At 32.4% G+C, this 23,859-nt stretch overlaps 1 pseudogene; it reads right to left on the bottom strand.

The window, feature by feature from the left end:
• Positions 1 to 410: 410 nt before the first annotated feature.
• LOC134234429 (orexin receptor type 2-like) lies at positions 411 to 21,342 on the bottom strand (annotated as a pseudogene).
• Positions 21,343 to 23,859: the final 2,517 nt, after the last annotated feature.

Genomic DNA, 23,859 nt, shown 5'->3' with positions numbered 1-23,859 from the left:
ATATTGATCAAAATTGTTATTTGTGAAGAAATACTTTAAGTAGAATTTGTAGAAATCCTCGACGACTTGTGACTTATTTCTCTCCATGCCTTTTAATCTTGTATAGAGTATTTGTTTTTGACTGTGAAAGAATATCTATAACCGTGTACATGTATTATTACTGTGAACAAACTATTATTCGCGTAATTTCATTCAAGACGATTAATTGTCACAAATAAGGAAACATTTTCTTCAAACCAAAAGCAAATTGAATGGTTCGATCGATATAACGATTAATATTCGCGACTTTTAGTTAGTCGCAATACTGGAGAAAAATTGGTTTACAGAATTTCATTTACTTTATAAAATGACAGAACATATTAATAAATATAAAGTCTACGACAGTTTTAGGCGTCAGTCTTTTTGCTATTTTATAATATTTTATTAAATGAACTCTTTAATGTTTATTTACATTTCATTATAATTTTAATCACCTCCGCCCTAAAATTCCTGTTTAGAAAGCCGTAAATGATTGGATTGATTGCATTGTTAATAAAGTACGATTTCAAACAAAACTTATACAACACCTCGACTCCTGGCGATAAAATGCTCTCAAAGTTTGTCTTAATGCTTCTTGTAACCATGACAACAAAAAAGGGAAGATAACTTACAACAAATACGATGGATATGACAACAAAAATTGTGGTCGTTCTTGTGACCTTATTTGTGTTGACCCTGGAGATGTTTTCTATTTCCCTTTTATGATATGACTCTTTCAACTGATCTTTGCTGATTGACTGTAAATTGCTAGAGGGCAAAGGTGACGACGCGGGACCGGTTTTCTTTTTGAGTGTAGATTTTCTCATACGAATAAATATTGATATACGTACATAAATATACATTTAAGAAATAAACAACGTTATTCAGTGAACATGGTGTTATGAATAGCAATTGCTCTGCTGGCATATTCCATGATGCGCGCTAGCGCATCATGGATAATATGCCAGCAGAGCTATTGCTATTCATAATACCATGTTCACTGAATAATCGTTGTTTATTACTTATATTTGCATTCTTTGCGTTTTTCAAGAATATCAGAGGAAATCCTGACGCAGCTTCTTGTCTTTAGTAATGAAAAACATACGGCTTTAAAATCACTACACCTGATCAATGATCCTTTTCTCTAATAAATCACAAAATATATATTAAGTATTTCCCTCTCAAACACAGTTATCTGGATACAAGCAGCGCCGTCATCACATTCTCTTAATTTTTGTTTTGATGCAGTTGTGACGTCATCGATCAACGTTATTGAAACCCTCCGACAAAGATCAATAATTTAAATCTCTGATGGAAAAATGAGAATGCTTTTATAATGATTATTACTCCAGAATGCTTTTCTATGATTTTTTTTTAGTTTTTCTATATATTTTTAATAGCTGAAATCATTCTTGAAGTAGATATACTAGTTAAATTTTCTCTTTCTGAAAGTTATTACACAAGTGTGAAGAGTTATCGTTCTTTGTACAAATATGCATGATACGAAAAAATAAAAATATAGCCGTTCTCTAAATTTTTAAAAAGTTTTATTATACAATTAAATACATTGACTAAAATTAAATTTTTAAAGATATGAATCAGCAATTTTAGATATTCTGAATTTCCTTTTTTTCAAAGAATATTATTAAAAACTTATTTTTATTCCTCTTACAAAACATTTCATATATATACTTCTCAACACAATATACAATTGTAGTAGAGATTGTTCTACACGAATGTGATAGAGCAATTGCACTCATAGTAGAAGCAGTTGCGTTTATAGTGCTATGAACGCAGTTGAAGCCTGCAGATTCATAGTGGGAGAGACCAGTGGATATGCAAATGTAATAAAAACTAGATGAGATCTCGTTGCGAGCAACGAGTTGGTCTTCCGTTCGATTTTCGATAAGGTTCTAAAACAACTTTAAATGAAAAAAAGTGTTAAGATCAATTATTAAAAATACGTGAGAACACATTTAAGAGTGAAATCTATCAATTTCAAACAACTTCCGGTCTTTATAATTCACTTCCGGTGTGACCGGAAGTACTTAAAATGACCTATAACTCCTTTCTGAGTGTGAAGGAATCATCCCTGATAATTTCGAGGAAAAATGCTCATTTTTTGGACTACTTCCGGTTTGGGAAAAATAACTTCCGGTGGACATAATATTACATGAGACATTCTATTTGCCTTCATAAGAAACATTTTAAAAAGAAAAAAATAAAATTTTGCATATTTTTAAACTACTTCCGGTGGACGACGGACGCAACGGCAACAAAAACCATATATCCTTCTCAAATCTAGGAGTCATAATCTATCATCCCTGAAAGTTTCAGGACCCAATATCAAACCGTTTTCGAGAACACTCTCGGACAAAATGACACTTTGAAAACAGAAAAATGGCTATATCTCGCGACCGGAAGTGACGACGGCAAAATAAAAAAAAACGCATAAAGTTCAAATAGTTTCCTATCATTGCTGAAAGTTTCATGAAAAACTGTCGAGGCGTTCTCGAGAAATCGTCTGCACAAAATCGGTAAGAAAAAAAAGAATAATAACTAGATACGATCTCGTTGCGAGCAACGAGTGGGTCTTCCGTCCGATTCTTGATGAGATCAGATAAGATTTTGATTGCGATTTTCATTCTAAAATAATGATTTACCACAATCTATAAAAAGACATTGAACATTAAAGACTTAAAAAATCGGCCTTTTGCCCCTAACGGCCCCTAATTTTAGGAATCGACCCTTTTTATTCATATCATCTTAAAGCTCTTAAGATTTTGAACATTTTTTGTTCAACAACTATTCAGAAATTCTTTTTCGTTTTTGAGTTATTAGCAAAAGAAATATATAGGGGCCAACCCTTCAACTCCTTAATGGGGACGTTTAGCAAAAAATGAAAGGTTGCATATTGTTCAGAACATTATTTTGAACATCTTTTGTTCAATATTGCTTATCAAAATATTTCTCCCTTTCGAGATATAAAGCATAAACAATTTAGCATTCTGGCCTCTTGTGGCCCCTAATTATGTACCGTACGACATAATAAACGTAACATATAGTTGTTAATAATTGAGATAAACATCTTTGCTTCAGTAATGTATTACAAAATATTGACTGATAAAGAGTTATCGATTGAAGACTTTTGGCCCCTCTTGGCCCCTAATTCTAGTGTCCAGCCCCTTTTTCGGGATCCCATCTTAAAGATCTTATGATTTTGAACATTTTGTGTTCAACAACTGTTCAGAAATTCTTTTTCGTTTTTGAGCTATTAGCAAAAGAAATATTTAGGGGCCAACCCTTCAACTCCTTAATGGGGACGTTTAGCGAAAAATGAAAGGTTGCATATTGTTCAGAACATTATTTTGAACATCTTTTGTTCAATATTGCTTATCAAAATATTTCTCCCTTTCGAAATATAAAGCATCAAAGATTTAGCATTCTGGCCCCTTGTGGCCCCTAATTATGTTCGGTACGACATAATAATCATAATATATAGTTGTAGGTGGTTGAGATAAACATCTTTGCTTCAGTAATGTATTACAAAATATTGACTGATAAAGAGTTATCGATTGAAGACTTTTAGCCCCTTTTGGCCCCTAATTCTAGTGTCCAGCCCCTTTTTCGGGATTTCATTTTAAAGATCTTAAGATTTTGAACATTTTGTGGTCATCAACTATTCAGAAATTCTTTTTTGTTTTTGAGCTATTAGCAAAAGAAATACTTAGGGGCCAACCCTTCAACTCCCTAATGGGGAAGTTTAGCAAAAAATGAAAGGTTGCATATTGTTCAGAACATTATTTTGAACATCTTTTGTTCAATATTGCTTATCAAAATATTTCTCCCTTTCGAGATATAAAGCATCAAATATTTAGCATTCTGGCCCCTTGTGGCCCCTAATTATGTACCATACGACATAAAAATCATAATATATAGTTGTAAGTAGTTGAGATAAACATCTTTGCTTCAGTAATGTATTACAAAATATTAACTGATAAAGAGTTATCGATTGAAGACTTTTGGCCCCTCTTGGCCCCTAATTCGAGTGCCTAGCCCCTTTTTCGGGATGTCATCTTAAAGATCTTAAGATTTTGAACATTTTGTGTTCAACAACTGTTCAGAAATTCTTTTTCGTTTTTGAGCTATTAGCAAAAGAAAAATTTAGGGGCCAACCCTTCAACTCCTTGATGGGGACGTTTAGCAAAAAATGAAAGGTTGCATATTGTTCAGAACATTATTTGGAACATCTTTTGTTCAATATTGCTTATCAAAATATTTCTCCCTTTGAGATATAAAGCATCAAAGATTTAGCATTCTGGCCCCTTGTGGCCCCTAATTATGTACCGTACGACATAAAAATCATAATATATAGTTGTAAGTGGTTGAGATAAACATCTTTGCTTCAGTAATGTATTACAAAATATTAACTGATAAAGAGTTATCGATCGAATATTTTTGGCCCCTTTTGGCCCCTAGTTCAAGTGTCCAGCCCCTTTCTCGGGACCTCATCTTAAAAATCTTAAGATTTTGAACATTTTGTGTTCAACAACTGTTCAGAAATTCTTTTTCGTTTTTGAGCTATTAGCAAAAGAAATATTTAGGGGCCAACCCTTCAACTCCCTAATGGGGACGTTTAGCAAAAAATGAAAGGTTGCATATTGTTCAGAACATTATTTTGAACATCTTTTGTTCAATATTGCTTATCAAAATATTTCTACCTTTCGAGATAAAAAGCATCAAAGATTTAGCATTCTGGCCCCTTGTGGCCCCTAATTATGTACCGTACGACATAAAAATCATAATATATAGTTGTAGGTGGTTGAGATAAACATCTTTGCTTTAGTAATGTATTAAAAAATATTGACTGATAAAGAGTTATCGATTGAAGACTTTTGGCCCCTCTTGGCCCCTAATTCTAGTGTCCAGCCCCTTTTTCGGGATCCCATCTTAAAGATCTTATGATTTTGAACATTTTGTGTTCAACAACTGTTCAGAAATTCTTTTTCGTTTTTGAGCTATTAGCAAAAGAAATATTTAGGGGCCAACCCTTCAACTCCTTAATAGGGACGTTTAGCAAAAAATGAAAGGTTGCATATTGTTCAGAACATTATTTTGAACATCTTTTGTTCAATATTGCTTATCAAAATATTTCTCCCTTTCGAGATATAAAGCATCAAAGATTTAGCATTCTGGCCCCTTGTGGCCCCTAATTATGTATCGTACGACATAAAAATCATAATATATAGTTGTAGGTGGTTGAGATAAACATCTTTGCTTCAGTAATGTATTACAAAATATTGACTGATAAAGAGTTATCGATTGAAGACTTTTGGCCCCTCTTGGCCCCTAATTCTAGTGTCCAGCCCCTTTTTCGGGATCTCATCTTAAAGATCTTATGATTTTGAACATTTTGTGTTCAACAACTGTTCAGAAATTCTTTTTCGTTTTTGAGCTATTAGCAAAAGAAATATTTAGGGGCCAACCCTTCAACTCCTTAATGGGGACGTTTAGCAAAAAATGAAAGGTTGCATATTGTTCAGAACATTATTTTGAACATCTTTTGTTCAATATTGCTTATCAAAATATTTCTCCCTTTCGAGATATAAAGCATCAAAGATTTAGCATTCTGGCCCCTTGTGGCCCCTAATTATGTACCATACGACATGAAAATTATAATATGTAGTTGTAGATTTTAAGCTTAACATTTTTTGTTCAGTAATACATACCAAAATATTGATTGTTAAAGAGTTATCGATTAAAGACTTCTGGCCCCTTTTTGCCCTTAATGTGATGAGTCAGCGCTTTTTTCTTGGTATAATATGAAAGATCTCGATGTTCTGCACAAATGATGTTCAGTATGTTTTTTACAAAATATTTATACTATAAAAGATATGATGCGAAATGTCTCAAAAAATCGGTCATGATTCGTGTCCTAAATTTTGACCCTACCGAGCTTCCATACTAGGCACTTCCGGAAAATATCCTGACCATGTTGCAATAGGGCAACATGTCCTCTATCATCCCTGAAAAAATCAGCTTTCTAGCTTGAGCCGTTTCTGAGTTCCATCACAGACAAGGAGGTCATCAAAATTTCGATCAAAGGGCGATAACTTCCGACCGGAAGTGAATTTCAAAAAAATGAAAAAAACGTATAAGGTTTAGATAAAGATACACCTTCTCCGAAAATTTGAAGTAAATCGGTCGAGTCATCTCCGAGAAATCTTCTGCACAAAAATTGTAAAGAAAAAAAAAGAATAATAACTAGATGAGATCTCGTTGCGAGCAACGAGTGGGTCTTCCGTCCAATTCTTGATGAGATGAGATAAGATTTTGATTGCGATTTTCATTCTAAAATAATGATTTACCACAATCTGTAAAAAAACATTGAACATTAAAGTCTTTAAAAAATCGGCCTTTTGCCCCTAACGGCCCCTAATTTTAGGAATCGGCCCTCTTTTTTCATATCATATAAAGATCTTAAGATTTTGAACATTTTGTGTTCAACAATTGTTCAGAAATTCTTTTTCGTTTTTGAGATATTAGAAAAAGAAACTTTTAGGGGCCAACCCTTCAACTCCTTAATGGGGACGTTTAGCAAAAACTGAAAGGTTGCATATTGTTTAGAACATTATTTTGAACAACTTCTGTTTAATATTGCTTATCAAAATATTTCTCCCTTTCAAGATATAAAGCATCAAAGATTTAGCATTCTGGCCCCTTGTGGCCCCTAATTATGTACTATACGACAAGGAAATCATAATATATAGTTGTAGATGGTTGAGATGAACATCTTTGCTTCAGTAATGTATTACAAAATATTAACCGATAAAGAGTTATCGATTGAAGACTTTTGGCCCCTCTTAGCCCCTAATTCGAGTGCCCAGCCCCTTTTTCGGGATCTCATCTTAAAGATCTTAAGATTTTGAACATTTTGTGTTCAACAATTGTTCAGAAATTCTTTTTCGTTTTTGAGATATTAGAAAAAGAAATTTTTAGGGGCCAACCCTTCAACTCCTTAATGGGGACGTTTAGCAAAAAATGAAAGGTTGCATATTGTTTAGAACATTATTTTGAACAACTTTTGTTCAATATTGCTTATCAAAATATTTCTACCTTTCAAGATATAAAGCATCAAAGATTTAGCATTCTGGCCCCTTGTGGCCCCTAATTATGTACCTTACGACATGGAAATCATAATATATAGTTGTAGATGGTTGAGATGAACATCTTTGCTTCAGTAATGTATTACAAAATATTAACCGATAAAGAGTTATCGATTGAAGACTTTTGGCCCCTCTTGGCCCCTAATTCGAGTGCCCAGCCCCTTTTTCGGGATCTCATCTTAAAGATCTTAAGATTTTGAACATTTTGTGTTCAACAATTGTTCAGAAATTCTTTTTCGTTTTTGAGATATTAGAAAAAGAAATTTTTAGGGGCCAACCCTTCAACTCCTTAATGGGGACGTTTAGCAAAAAATGAAAGGTTGCATATTGTTTAGAACATTATTTTGAACAACTTCTGTTCAATATTGCTTATCAAAATATTTCTCCCTTTCAAGATATAAAGCATCAAAGATTTAGCATTCTGGCCCCTTGTGGCCCCTAATTATGTACTATACGACAAGGAAATCATAATATATAGTTGTAGATGGTTGAGATGAACATCTTTGCTTCAGTAATGTATTACAAAATATTAACCGATAAAGAGTTATCGATTGAAGACTTTTGGCCCCTCTTAGCCCCTAATTCGAGTGCCCAGCCCCTTTTTCGGGATCTCATCTTAAAGATCTTAAGATTTTGAACATTTTGTGTTCAACAATTGTTCAGAAATTCTTTTTCGTTTTTGAGATATTAGAAAAAGAAATTTTTAGGGGCCAACCCTTCAACTCCTTAATGGGGACGTTTAGCAAAAAATGAAAGGTTGCATATTGTTTAGAACATTATTTTGAACAACTTTTGTTCAATATTGCTTATCAAAATATTTCTACCTTTCAAGATATAAAGCATCAAAGATTTAGCATTCTGGCCCCTTGTGGCCCCTAATTATGTACCTTACGACATGGAAATCATAATATATAGTTGTAGATGGTTGAGATGAACATCTTTGCTTCAGTAATGTATTACAAAATATTAACCGATAAAGAGTTATCGATTGAAGACTTTTGGCCCCTCTTGGCCCCTAATTCGAGTGCCCAGCCCCTTTTTCGGGATCTCATCTTAAAGATCTTAAGATTTTGAACATTTTGTGTTCAACAATTGTTCAGAAATTCTTTTTCGTTTTTGAGATATTAGAAAAAGAAATTTTTAGGGGCCAACCCTTCAACTCCTTAATGGGGACGTTTAGCAAAAAATGAAAGGTTGCATATTGTTTAGAACATTATTTTGAACAACTTTTGTTCAATATTGCTTATCAAAATATTTCTCCCTTTCGAGATATAAAGCATCAAAGATTTAGCATTCTGACCCCTTGTGGCCCCTAATTATGTACCATACGACATGGAAATCATAATATATAGTTGTAGATGGTTGAGATGAACATCTTTGCTTCAGTAATGTATTACAAAATATTTACCGATAAAGAGTTATCAATTGAAGACTTTTGGCCCCTCTTGGCCCCTAATTCGAGTGCCCAGCCCCTTTTTCGGGATTTCATCTTAAAGATCTTAAGATTTTGAACATTTTGTGTTCAACAATTGTTCAGAAATTCTTTTTCGTTTTTGAGATATTAGAAAAAGAAATTTTTAGGGGCCAACCCTTCAACTCCTTAATGGGGACGTTTAGCAAAAAATGAAAGGTTGCATATTGTTTAGAACATTATTTTGAACAACTTTTGTTCAATATTGCTTATCAAAATATTTCTCCCTTTCGAGATATAAAGCATCAAAGATTTAGCATTCTGACCCCTTGTGGCCCCTAGTTATGTACCATACGACATGGAAATCATAATATATAGTTGTAGATGGTTGAGATGAACATCTTTGCTTCAGTAATGTATTACAAAATATTAACCGATAAAGAGTTATCGATTGAAGACTTTTGGCCCCTCTTGGCCCCTAATTCGAGTGCCCAGCCCCTTTTTCGGGATCTCATCTTTAAGATCTTAAGATTTTGAACATTTTGTGTTCAACAATTGTTCAGAAATTCTTTTTCGTTTTTGAGATATTAGAAAAAGAAATTTTTAGGGGCCAACCCTTCAACTCCTTAATGGGGACGTTTAGCAAAAAATGAAAGGTTGCATATTGTTTAGAACATTATTTTGAACAACTTTTGTTCAATATTGCTTATCAAAATATTTCTCCCTTTCGAGATATAAAGCATCAAAGATTTAGCATTCTGACCCCTTGTGGCCCCTAATTATGTACCATACGACATGGAAATCATAATATATAGTTGTAGATGGTTGAGATGAACATCTTTGCTTCAGTAATGTATTACAAAATATTTACCGATAAAGAGTTATCAATTGAAGACTTTTGGCCCCTCTTGGCCCCTAATTCGAGTGCCCAGCCCCTTTTTCGGGATTTCATCTTAAAGATCTTAAGATTTTGAACATTTTGTGTTCAACAATTGTTCAGAAATTCTTTTTCGTTTTTGAGATATTAGAAAAAGAAATTTTTAGGGGCCAACCCTTCAACTCCTTAATGGGGACGTTTAGCAAAAAATGAAAGGTTGCATATTGTTTAGAACATTATTTTGAACAACTTTTGTTCAATATTGCTTATCAAAATATTTCTCCCTTTCGAGATATAAAGCATCAAAGATTTAGCATTCTGGCCCCTTGTGGCCCCTAATTATGTACCATACGACATGGAAATCATAATATATAGTTGTAGATGGTTGAGATGAATATCTTTGCTTCAGTAATGTATTACAAAATATTGACTTTTAAAAAGTTATTGAATAAAAACTGTTGGCCCCTTTCAGCCCTTAATTTGATGAGTCAGCACATTTTTCTCGATAGCATATGAAAGATCTTGATATTTTGCACAAATGTTGTTCAGTATGTTTTAACAAAATATTTATATTTTAAAAGATATGATAAAAAATGTCTGAAAAAATCACTCACAAAACGTGTCCTAAATTTTGACCCCTACCGAGCTTCCATACTAGGCACTTCCGGAAAATATCCTGACCATGTTGCAACGTGGCAACATGTCCTCTATCATCACTAAAAATTTCAGCTTTCTAGCTTGAGCCGTTTTTGAGTTCCATCACAGACAAGGAGGTCCTCCAAATTTTGACCAAAGGGCGATAACTCCCGACCGGAAGTGAATTTCCAAAAAAAAATTTGCCGGAATTAACTTCAGATGAAAACGCATCGACTGTGAAAATTTGAAGCAAATCGAAAGAGCCATCTCCGAGAAATCGTCTGCACAAATTTTGTAAGAAGAAAAAAGAATAAAAATAATAATAATAATAATAGGTAAAAAAGAAACCGAAGAATAATAGAAGGGTCTTCCGCTGAAGACGGAAGACCCTAATAACTAGATGAGATCTCGTTGCGAGCAACGAGTAGGTCTTCCGTTGAATTTCTAGATAAGATGAGATGTGATTTTGACTGAGATAAAAGAGAATGACTTTAAGTTTTCCTTCATTAAATTTAAAATTTCTCATTTTGATCATGGGATTCTGAACATCTTTTGTTCAATAAGGCTGATAAAAAATACTCCCCCTTTTTGCGACGTAAAGCATAAAAATTGCAGCATTTTGTCCCTTGCAATCCCTAATTACGTAACATATGATCAAAATGTTATCATATATTGATGCAAATCGTTATGATGAATAATTTTGCCCTAGTAATGTATAACAAAATATTGATCATTAAAGAGTTATAGATAAAAGACTTTTGGCCCCTCTGAACCCCTAATTTGAGGGGTCAGCCCCTTTTTCTTGATATCAAATGAAAATTCTTATGATTTTGAAGATTTTTTGTTCAACACTTATTCAGAGATTTCTATTCGTTGTGGAGATATGCTTAACGGAAATATTTAGGGGCCATCCCTACAAGTCCTTAATGGGGCCATTTTACAAAAATTCAAAGTATGCACATTGTTTACAACATTATTCTGACCATCTTTTGTTCAATATTGCTTATCAAAATATTCCCCCTTTAAGAGATATAAAGCGTCAAAGATTGAGCCTTCTGGCCCCTTGTGACCCCTAATTACGTAACATATAATCACAATTTTATAATAGATTGTTCCAAATCGTTAATATGAACATCTCTGCTTCTGTAATGTTTAACAAAATATTGATCATTAAAGAGTTAAAGATGAAAGATTTCTGGCCCCTCTGAGCCCCTAATTTGAGGAGTCAATCCCTTTTTCTTGATATCAAATGAAAGGTCTTATGATTTTGAAGATTTTTTGTTCAACACTTATTCAGAGATTTCTACTCGTTATGGAGATATTCTAAATTGAAATATTTAGGGGCCATTCTTACGAGTCCTTAATGGGGCCGTTTTACAAAAATTCAAAGTATGCATATTGTTAAGAACATTATTCTGACCATCTTTTCTTCAATATTGCTTTTCAAAATGTCCCCCCTTTTCGAGATATAAAGCGTTAAAGATATGACATTCTGGCCCTTCGTGACCCTTAATTACGCAAGATATGCTTAAAAGTTTATAATATATTGTTCCAAATGGTCTAAAATTAAATAATATCGAAAATTCGAGCAGAAAAAATGATAAAATTTTTTGGTCACATGGGGGATCGAACCCGGGTCGCCCGCGTGACAATCCAACGCGCTAACCATTTAGCCATTGGGATCGCCGCTTCGCGTTTTCAAATGCAAATATCTCGGGATTGGTTTTTTCGATTTTCAAACAAATTACATATTTCGCTTCTGCAAAAGGGTCTCTATTCAAATCAAAAACAAAAATATTAAAAAAGAAAAGTTGAAAAATTGCGTTTTTTAAGTTCGCTTCCGGTATCGACCGGAAGTACTGACGGAGCACGAAAAGGCGATTCTGCAACGCTATAAATCATGAACTATCATATCCAATTAATCTTCAGTTCATATCTTAAGCAGTTTTCGCTACTAAATCAAGACAAAATTGCATTTTAAAATCAGAAAATTCCCGATATCTCACGACCGGAAGTGACGTCATAAAATCGCTTAAAAACCTATCAAGATCGATTGATTAGCTATTACATATGAAAATTTTATGTAAATCGGCCGAGCCGTTTCTGAGAAATCGCGTGCACAAAATCGGTTGGAAGAATAATAATAACTAGATACGATCTCGTTGCGAGCAACGAGTGGGTCTTCCGTCCAATTTTTGATGAAATGAGATAAGATTTTGACTGGGATTTTCATTCAGAATAATGTTTTTTAGGTAATTGATGTTGATTTGTGTAAATTTGTATTTGGACAGATGGAGAACATAAAACTTTATGTTCCAAAATCTCTTTAAGGTCAAATAAATTATCACTTAAACAATTTAATTTCTTTTAAAAATCGAGGGCTATATTTTTTTGACGAATAGAAATCATCAAACAATGTGTTTTTTAAATCGCTCAAATATTAAATAAAGTGAGATTTAAACGATTTAAATTTTCAAAAAATTTAAATTACTTCCAAAATTTAAAATCAAGTACAATATTTGTATTGTGAGATATAGAGAGCATCATACAATGTGTTTGAAACCTCTCAGAGGTCAAATAGAGTGAGATTTAAAAGATTTAATTTTTTTAATAATTTAAATTGCTTCCAAATGTAAAATTATGTACTACATATATATTGTGACAGATAAAAAACATCATACAATGTGTTTTGAAACCTCTCAGAGGTCAAATTAAGTAAGATTTAAACGATTTAAAATTTTCAAAAAAATTAAATTGCTTCCAAATGTAAAATCAAGTACTACATATGTATTGCAACAGATAGAGAACATCAGAAAATTTGTTTTGAAACCTCTCAGAGGTCAAATAGAGTGAGATTTAAACGATTTAAATTTTTCAAAAAATTTAAATTGCTTCCAAATGTAAAATCAAGTACTAAATATGTATTGCGACAGATAGAGAACATCATACAATGTGTTTTGAAACTTCTCAGAGGTCAAATAGAGTGAGATTTAAACGATTTAAATTTTTCAAAAAATTTAAATTGCTTCCAAATGTAAAATCAAGTACTATTTATGTATTGTGACAGATAGAGAACATTACACAATGTGTTCTGAAACCTCTCAGAGGTCAAATTAAGTAAGATTTAAACGATTTAAATTTTTCAAAAAATTTAAATTGCTTCCAAATGTAAAATCAAGTACTATATATGCATTGTGACAGATAGAGAACTTCATACAATGTGTTTTGAAACCTCTCAGAGGTCAAGTAGAGTGAGATTTAAACGATTTAAATTTTCAAAAAATTTAAATTGCTTCCATATAAAAATTCAAGTACTATATATGCATTTTGACAGATAGAGAACATCATACAATGTGTTTTGAAACCTCTCAGAGGTCAAATTAAGTAAGATTTAAACGATTAAAATTTTTCAAAAAAATTTAATTGCCTCCAAATGTAAAATCAAGTACTTTATATGTATTGCAACAGATAGAGAACAACATACAATGTGTTTTGAAACCTCTCAGAGGTCAAATTGAGTGAGATTTAAACGATTTAAATTTTTCAAAAAATTTAAATTGCTTCCAAATGTAAAATCAAATACTATATATGTATTGTGACAGATAAAGAACATCAGACAATATGTTTTGAAACCTCTCAGAGGTCAAATTGAGTAAGATTTAAACGATTTAAATTTTTCACGAAATTTAAATTGCTTCCAAATGTAAAATCAAGTACTATATATGCATTGCAAGAGATAGAGAACGTCATACAATGTTTTTTGACACCTCTCAGAGTTCAAGTAGAGAGAGATTTAAACGATTTAAATTTTTCAAAAAATTCAAATTGCTTCCAAATGTAAAATCAAGTACTATATATGTATTGTGACAGATACAGAACATCATACAATATGTTTTGAAACCTCTCAGAGGTCAAATTAAGTAAGATTGAAACGATTTAAATTTTTCAAAATATTTAATTGCTTCCAAATGTAAAATCAAGTACTATATATGTATTGCAACAAATAGAGAACATCATACAATGTGTTTAGAATCTTCCCAGAGGCCAAATAGAGTGAGATTTAAACGATTTAAATTTTTCAAAAAATTTAAATTGCTTCCATATGTAAAATCAAGTACTATATATGTATTGTGACAGATAGAAAACAACATACAATGTGTTTTGAAACCTCTCAGAGGTCAAATTAAGTAGGATTTAAACAACTTAAATTTTTCAAAAAATTTAAATTGCTTCCAAATGTAAAATCAAGTACTATATATGTATTGCAACAGATAGAGAACATCATACAATGTGTTTTGAAACCTCTCAGAGGTCAAATTAAGTAAGATTTAAACGATTTAAATTTTTTGAAAAATTTAAATTGCTTTCAAATGTAAAATCAAGTACTATATATGTATTGCAACAGATAGAGAACATCATACAATGTGTTTAGAAACTTCCCAGAGGTCAAATAGAGTGAGATTTAAACGATTTAAATTTTTCAAAAAATTTAAATTGCTTCCAAATGTAAAATCAAGTACTAGATATGTATTGCGACAGATAGAGAACATCATATAATGTGTTTTGAAACATCTCAGAGATCAAATAGAGTGAGATTTAAACGATTTAAATTTTCAAAAAATTTAAATTGCTTCTAAATGTAATATCAAGCGCTATATCAGATTTCAAAACACATTGTCTGATGTTGTTTATCTGCCAAAATACACTTGTATACATTTTGTTACATTTGTAAGCAATTTAAATTTTTCAAAAAATTTAAATCGTTTAAATCTCATTCAATTTGACCTTTGAGAGATTTCAAAACACATTGTTTGGTGTTCTCCATCTGTCAAAATACAAATTTCATCTTTGAATTTTCATTTGGATGAAATTTAAATTTTTTGAAAAATTTAAATCGTTTAAATCTAGCTTTATTCGGCCTCTGAGAAATTGCAAAACACATTGTATATTGATCTCCCTCTGTCGTAACACAGATATAGTATTTAATTTTACATTTGGAAGCGATTTAAATTTTTTGAAAAATTTAAATCGATTAAATCTCACTCAATTTGACCTTTGAGAGATTTCAAAACACATTTTATGATGTTCTCCATCTGTCTCAATACAAATATAGTACTTGATTATACATTTAGAATCAATTTAAATTTTGTGAAAAATTTAAATCGTTTAAATCACACTTTATTTGACCTCTGAGATGTTTCAAAACACATTGTATGTTGTTATCTATTTGTCACAATACATACATAATACTTGGTTTTACATTTAGAAGCAATTTAAATTTTTTGAAATTTTTAAATTGTTTAAAACTCACTCTATTAGACCTTTGAAATATTTCAAAACACGTTGTATGATCTTCTATATCCGTCAAAATACAAATGAAGTATTCGACATTTGGGAGCAATTCAAATTTTTGAAAATTTTAAACCATTTAAATTGCATTCTATTTGTCATTTGAGAAATTTCAAAAATCACCATATGTTGTTATCGATCTTTTAAAATGCAGATGTATCATTTAGGAACCATTTCAATATTTTGAAAAATTTTAATTGATTAAAAGTCACAATTTTTGACCTTTCAAAGATTTCAAATTATGTGGTCTTATGTTTTCAATCCTTAAATATGCAATAATAGTTCTTATTTTACCTTAGAAAGCAATTTAAAACAAAATTGAAAAATTTAAATTGTTTCAATTTCATTATATTTGACCTTTGAAAATTTCCAATTACACTGTGAAATAATTTTTGTTTATATCAGAGGACACAAGCTAAAGATCACAAGTTTAGCTTTTAAAAAAAGCTTAGAGAGTCAGCCAGTGGATTTTTCTTCTCTGTGATAATGTTTTGAAGAATACATGTACTACGGTACTGAAAAAAAACGCATTATACCGGTATTGCATGTTTTGTCTCTTAATTAAAAGACAGATATAATGTAATAAAAAGGAGATGGGTGAACATGATGAGAGATAAGCCCATAGCGCAACAAACATGAAGGTGAAAAATTAAACCTCAATCACATCAAAATTTTCCTTAATATTTTATTTAACATTAAAGTATACTTTATGTTAAATCTTTACAACTTGCACAAATCTCCTGAAAATTGAAATTATTTAACTATGAACTATACTACACACACGAAAGAGGACAAAACGAGTAATTTTTTCACACTATAACACTATTTTTCGATATGAGTGGGTCTTCTCTCCATTTTTTTTGAAAGTTAATCCTCAAAGTTTGCATACAAACATACATATTTTGGTTTCCAAAATCATGGAGCAAAGACCCACTATACCTTAAAATTATAATTTTATAACATAACTTATGTATCTTTTTGAGAAATACTTGAAGTCCCTTAAGTCAATGGTCATATCACAAACATGATTTAAATGCGATACTTCAGGACTTGTATAGCGTAGTGGTTAGCGTGCTAGTCTCAATAGAGAATGCAACTGATGATTTTTATTGACAGGGTTCGAATCCAATGGATACCACATTATCTTTTTTTTAAATAAAACAATAAATTTTAACGAAAAATGTTCCTTAAAACTTTTTGTTTACCATGATTTCACATAAATCAATGACAAGACTTTTACTTCATTACTAAATTAACAATTTGAATATGATTTTTATATATCTGAAGCTAGTGGCTTTCTGCACGCTAAGTTCACCCATCTCCTTTAAGTTGAATTTCACAAAACATTATTCCATGAAATTATAAACCAATCTCATCGGATCTAAAGGAGTTTAATTTATGGGGATGGGGGACATGGCAGTTTTAACAATCCCGCAGCCACCAAACGGAACCTTGTAAGCTTCACTATCACCCTGTTAGAGTTTGTCATGTTGCAGGTTGAATCACTCAGTGCTACTGTGTTTAGACAACAAAGACACCCTTGCCCCTGCGATAAAGTAACAGCCATACCGAATCCTTAATTGAGAATATCAATAAAGGGCCACTTAAATACATGTAACCAGTACGTACATTTTTTAGTACTTTTAGATTAGAAAAATTTCATTCAAACAGGTAACATGTAAGCTTTGTTTAGCCTTATCTTTGCATAACTTAAGACATAGGTATTTTATATTTAAGTTTGTTAACTAATTTGACCTAGCTATTTAAACTTGAAACTTAAAAAAGTATAGAATTGAAACAAAATAAAGAATACAATTACTGGTAAACAAAGATCATTTATCAAACCTCCTTAACGTAAGAAAACTATAAATCCCGAAATCTGATTGCCACAACATAAATGGTCTCATTCACTAAACAAGCTTATTCAGAGAATCTGCATCTCCCACTTGGGGAAAAAAAGCATGCGCAGATCTAAAAAAAAAAAAAAAAAAAGGGGGGGGGGTCATATGGTGGATCGAGTTTTGGTATAAAATTTGATTGTAAAACGCAAATATGTTTCTTTTGATAATGACTAGAAATGAAAGTTTTACACACACTCACACAGAGATGTGAATTTATTACCTTGAACTTTGAACGTCAAAATAAAGCTATATCTTGTCTTCCTTTCAGCATAGGTTGTTGTGGTATAAATTATATTTCATTTCTAAAGCTCAAGGGCTTATCGAGATATCGCACGGACACAAAGGTGTTCAAACAGACATGAGTTTGATTTCATTACCTTGACCATTGACATTTTTACCTCAAAATCAAGAGGGGTTTTCCATTGTGAGTTGTGTAAAATTTCACTACAAAAGCTCAAGGGCTTCTCGAAATATTTCACGGAATTGAAAGTGTTACAGACAGAACTACAGACAGGGGCACGGAAGGACAAGCAGACCGAAATAAAATGATATCCTCCACTTTCAGCGGGGAACATTACAAAAGAGCAAGCTAGCCAGTTGTGTCTCTTCTCGAAGTATCCGTTGTATGATTTAACAAGTCAGTTCGCTAAATTGCTCGGGATCGAAATGATGTAAATGATGAAAACGAAAGTAAAACTTATAAAACTGAATAACTTCAAAATCTCTATTAAACAATGTTTATGTCGTAGATTTAAATACATAAATAAAATACCTTCAACATACTTTACAAAAGACCTTCAATTAACGCGTCAAACACTGTGCAATATGAGTTCATACAACTGTATGCTTAACTGCGTAGAAACACTTCACGATCAGATGCGAACCAGTTTAATTACTGCGAACCAGGTTTTAAAAACTGTTTGAAAATGTTAAGTAGGAGGTACAAAGCTTCTAGAAATTAATAAGCATAAATGACTTTCTTATTTAAGTTGAATTTAAATTTACAGATTACCGTTGTGTGAAATAGGGATTGTTTTCTTTGTTTAATCTATACTGATTTTACTGAAATGAAATTAGCTAGAGTGATTTGCTGCAGAACTACTCCCAGAATTCCAAAACGCGCAAGCGCATTTGAAGTTCTTCGTATCATAACTAGTCAGCCCGCGGGCTGACTAATAAAGTACAGTCATTCTCACCAACCGCAAGCGTCCTTCACAATGAGTTTGACATGTTCTGTCAAAACAGCATGCTAATATACCTGAGGTAATTGTTTCTTAATTAGTGCATTAAAAATCACAAGATATATACCGTTGGAAAGGTCTTGAAAAGATCTATTTGATGGTTTAAAAATTTTTAAAATCGGTCAAGAAATGAGCGAGATATGACGTTTTACATACATCAAAGGATTTCCACCAAAGATCAAAGACATCTAAAGAGTACCGTCTAACCGCAAGGATCCTTGATAATGAATTTGACATGTCCTGTCAAAATGAAAGGCTAACTTACCTGAGCTTATATTTTCTTCATTATTACACGTACAATAAAAAGAAATATACCGTTGGAAAGGTCTTGAAAAGATCTATCTGATGGTGTAAAAAAATTAGAAATCGGTCAATAAATAAAAAAGATATGAATTTTTAAAAGAAAAGTTCTAAAAGTACATTTGCACTCTAATGTCAAAACACACCTGAGCTTATAAAATGTTCATTTTTGTACTCACATACAAAACAAATACATTTTTGGAAAGTGCTCGCGAAGATCTATTTGATGACATAAAAAAATTTGAAATTGGATTAAAAAATTTTTTTTGAAAAATTTAAATTAAAAATTTGAAAAATTTAAAAAATTTCTTTAAAATTTAAAAGCCTGGTACAAATGTAGAGTTCACATTTAATCATACCTGAAAATTTCAAATCTCTATTTTGCGTAGTATTCTCAATGAAGGACGGACAAAAATTGTAGAAATTACGTCATATTTCACGACCGGAAGTAAAATTAGAAAAAGTGAAGGTATTGGATTGAGCCATAAATGTTTCCTTTCATCACCGAAAGTTTCATATAGATCCACTGTACCGTTACTGAGATATCAGTGTAGGAAAAAAAATAATAATAAGAAAAAGAAACATTACAATAATAGAAGGGTCTTCCGTTGGAGACGGAAGACCCTAATAATAATAGAGAAAAAGAAACCGAACGAAAACAATAAGGTCTTCCGTTGGAAACGGAAGACCTTAATAAAAGTGAAAAAGAAACAATAGAATAATAGTAGGGTCTTCCGTTGGAGACGGAAGACCCTAATAATAATAGTGGAAAAGAAACAACAGAATCAGTAGAAGGTCTTCCGTTGGAGACGGAAGACCTTAACTAGAGCAAAGCTCGTTGCAAAGCAACGAGTAGGTCTTCCGTCCTGTTTGACCGGAAGTAGCTTTCATTTTTCACAAAAATGAGAAATAACGCCCAAAATGCTTTGAATCTTCTAAAGCTATGTTAAGTAATGCAAAAATAAGCCATTTTTCTACTTCCGGTTTGACTGGAAGTGACGACGACGCACGGAAAATTAATTTTTTTTTAGCTCCCAGAGACATATGTTACACAAAAACTTGTCAAAAACGGCAAAAATACGCGTTTTCCGACTACTTCCGGTTTGGTCGGAAGTGACAACGTTGGACGTATTTTGACGACTCCATTAGATTAAGCTTGGTATTTTCAACAACTTTGCTTCTTTGATGTATAACAAATTCTCAATACTTTTGGAGATATCTGAAAAAAAATTTGGCCCCTCTAAATCCCTTAATTTAGGGGTCAGCCCTTTTTCCTAAATATCGTTTGAAAGATCTTCTAATTCTGCACAAATTATGTTCTATATATTTTAACAAAATATTTTTAGTTTAGAAGATAAAAAGCAAAATATGAGTAATTTTTGGGTTTTTTAAGCGTTCTATTTTTTGACCCCTATATAGCGCCATTTTGAATAGAGAAATCGAAAAACAAAATCCTATGTGCACAACTTCAATCCTTCTATTATCTAAAATCAGTAGAATTTCTGCTCCAGCTTTAGCCGTCTCTGAGCCTTTGTCTGGAAACGAAAGCCTATAAATTTTCGTTTAAAGGGAAATAACTCAAAACCGGAAGTGACTTTTTGAAATTTTAGTCAGTATTCTGATAGAGTTTAAAAATGTCTATAATCTCTGAAAATTTGAACGAAATCCGTTGAGAAATGAGTAAGATATGAGGCTTTAAAGTTGTGGTCTAGGAAGTAAAAGAAAAAAAAGAATAATAATCTTGACCATCAGAATCAGTAGAAGGTCTTCCGTTGGAAACGGAAGACCTTAAAAAACACAGACACTGAAATACAGAGCAATGAACCCCAAAAACAATAATGGATATATTGTATTTTTCATTATGTCTGCAGTCGAACATCTAATTCCAATGGCGCATGGAATTCCCGTGTCAACATATTTCCTCCCAAACACCACTGCGGCGGGCCATCCGGTAATGGCGCCTATAACTACAGCAGCGATACACAGACGCTTGGCTTCCTGTTTGGAAAACCGCTTCCCCAGTTTGCATATACGTTTATATCTATCCAATGCTATAACTGATAGAGTTGAAGTGGATGCTAGATTCGAAAACGATTCAATCGTTCTCAACAGTTTACAAGCGGCTGGTGCGTAGAACATGTATGGATATCGCAGGTCGGCAATTTCCACAGGAATCCCAATTACACATGTAAGAAGATTCAGGAATGCCAAGTTAAGGATGAAATAATCCGATGAATTCTTCATCCTTTTCCGTAGATAGACAATACACACCATGATATTTCCGAATGTCCCCACTAACATCAGTAGTGCCATATAGATAATAACCGGAAGAAATCTTAATGCTGTTTTGTCATTAAGTTCCTGGAGCAAAATAGCCAGGTCTAGATCAGACAATGAAGATGTATTGTCATTGGTTCCTGTTGAATTCATATTCTTGTCTCGATATAATAAGACAGAAAGGTCAATCTATGATAATTTTTACAAACACCACCAGAAAATAATCCTTTACAAGTAACAGCTTTTCAAAAAGCTTGCCTGACGTAATCAATCAATATATGTAAGAGAAGTGATAAACCTTTTGAGCAATACTTTTTTGTGTTTGAAATATGTTTTTTTATTTGAGAACCTTGTAAAAATATTTAATTAATTAACTTGTCAAAGAACGATGCCTTTGCTGCATTCTGAAGAGTTGTTAACAGAATGGTTAATGTATGTGGATTTTCTGCCAATCGCAACTCCTCGGTCCCACTCCTCGGGCTTTATCTAGGGAAGGAGACCACAAATGTATTGTTAATTTATACGCCATGACACCCCCCCCCCTTTCACAAACTTTGAAATAAAAGCATGAATGATGTATATAGACCTATTTTCTGTGGAATATGGAGTTAGCTTTATTCAATGTAATAATCTAAAATATACTATAGAAGGGACTTCTAACTCCGTTTTCAGTTTTTACTATGGACAGGAAATGTATATATTTTTAACATCCGATGATGTCGATATTTCCACCTCTGAGGAAAAGACCCGAGATGATGCGATTGACTTTTCTGCAAGTAGATTGATCTACCCCTGGATCTAAATTTAACGCTACACCTATTCTGAAATCTGTTGTCAAATCATTCATTGTGAACATTTTAGATGGATATAGCTAAATACATATGTTGTAGGAAAGCATTTTCTCCAGTGAAGTAAGCATTAGTAGTTTGTGTCCATTGATTTTGTTTTTCTGAAACGTGGGTATACTATAATTTTTTGAGAACGAAATAGGTAAAACCAACATTTAGGCCTTTGTGGAAAAGAAATCCAAGATTTCGCACAGGTAAATTCTTTCGTCAAATCGTCTGGAACCTGCTTGAATTGCGTCGATCGTTTGTGGTGATTGGACTAGTCCATTAAAATATGGAATAAACCAACAGAGGGGAAACAAATTAGAGAAATCATTTCTTTTGTTTTGCATGTCCATATTCTGATACATACGATTCATATTTTGTTTTAAGGAATAAGATATAATTTGTAGATAGAATTTCTGTATCATAAGAACATGGAGGTTACAATACAATAACAAACTTTATTTAATTCCATGGAAGTTAGCACCCCTATTCATACAATAGAACAATCCAAGAAAAGGCGCGAATATCACTTACTCGTGACATTTGGCGCGAAAAGGGCGATTCACCCCTTTTGTAGAACATAAATGGACTGATCCAGTAGTATGGAAATGCAGAAAAAAAGATACGCGGACACGTTGAAACGGTAAATCACATGGAATAATCTGTTTCATGCAAACAGAGTAAACAAAGTAAATACTGCATTATTTTGCATCAGTAAAATCATTGATTCCCTGAAAAAAAGTTTCTTTTAAAATGCAGGTAAAAGATTTCCAATGTAAATCAGACTGCACAAAATCTAGCTCTCTGGGTATGATCTATTAGTTTCGGATCAAGCAATTATCAATCCTTATACAGCCTGACGCCGTGACGTCAGGCAATAAAAGTATATTTTCTTCAACTGAATTTACTGTGAAGTGGAACAGGTATACAAATTCAGTTTGCATTTATTAAAACAGGAAGTATTAACAATTATTATATGATATGGTTAGCAAAATCGGGAAACATTTACATGTATTTAACCTTTTATGTACTAGAAGTATACTTGCATGCAAAATAACTGTTCAAAACATGTAACCTTTCAGACGTTACAAATGGATGTGTATGACGATCCATTGTACTGAAGTAGGGCAACACTAAAACAGATATAATAAATTGCAGGTACACAGAATATGGGACGGGGCTGCCCCTTCTTGCAAACAAATCCTTCACGTATGAAAATTTCAATTGAAAGGCTTGATGCCCCATCCCCTTCCGACTTCCCACTAACCCACATACTTTATGTTGTACTGAAGTTAAATGATAGTAATTTAGTAATATATTAAATAAAATTTGGCTTTGAAGGAATTTGAACTAACACCACCACCACCCCTCCCCCCCTTCCAAACAAATTTTATTTTATACCTTATAGTTGTCATGTTTTTTTTCTAATGTGCCTTTTATACATGTACACAAAAGGAGGGTTTGCAGGAAAGGAATGTTGTGTACGTAGAAATGGCCACAATGATTTTATTGGTGTGGTATTCTTGAGGCGAAAACATTGAATGGTAGGTACGTGGCGCTCAGCTATACATTCATTATATTTCCTGTAACAGTTTGGTTGCATAAAAAAATCAGGAAGGATAGGGTCTGAAACAAAACAAAAAGAGAATTTGGCCTTACTTCCTGTTGTCTTAATTTTTAATTGATGCTAAAATCCAAAAAAACATTGATAAAAATTCAAAAGTTATTCTATACTGTAAAGGACGACTTTATAGGAACATAAATTATTAATTAAAATACATGTTTAATAACTATTTCTCAATCAGGTTATAAAATGTTTTCCGTGTATAAATTCAATCTCAACAAAATTA

Source organism: Saccostrea cucullata, unplaced genomic scaffold (assembly GCF_032062105.1).
Source record: "Saccostrea cucullata isolate Sc308-1 unplaced genomic scaffold, CSIRO_AGI_Scuc_v1 ctg12664, whole genome shotgun sequence".
NCBI lineage: Eukaryota > Metazoa > Mollusca > Bivalvia > Ostreida > Ostreidae > Saccostrea > Saccostrea cuccullata.
Note: the sequence above shows the minus strand (reverse complement) of the source record. Positions and strands in the feature narration are given on the sequence as shown.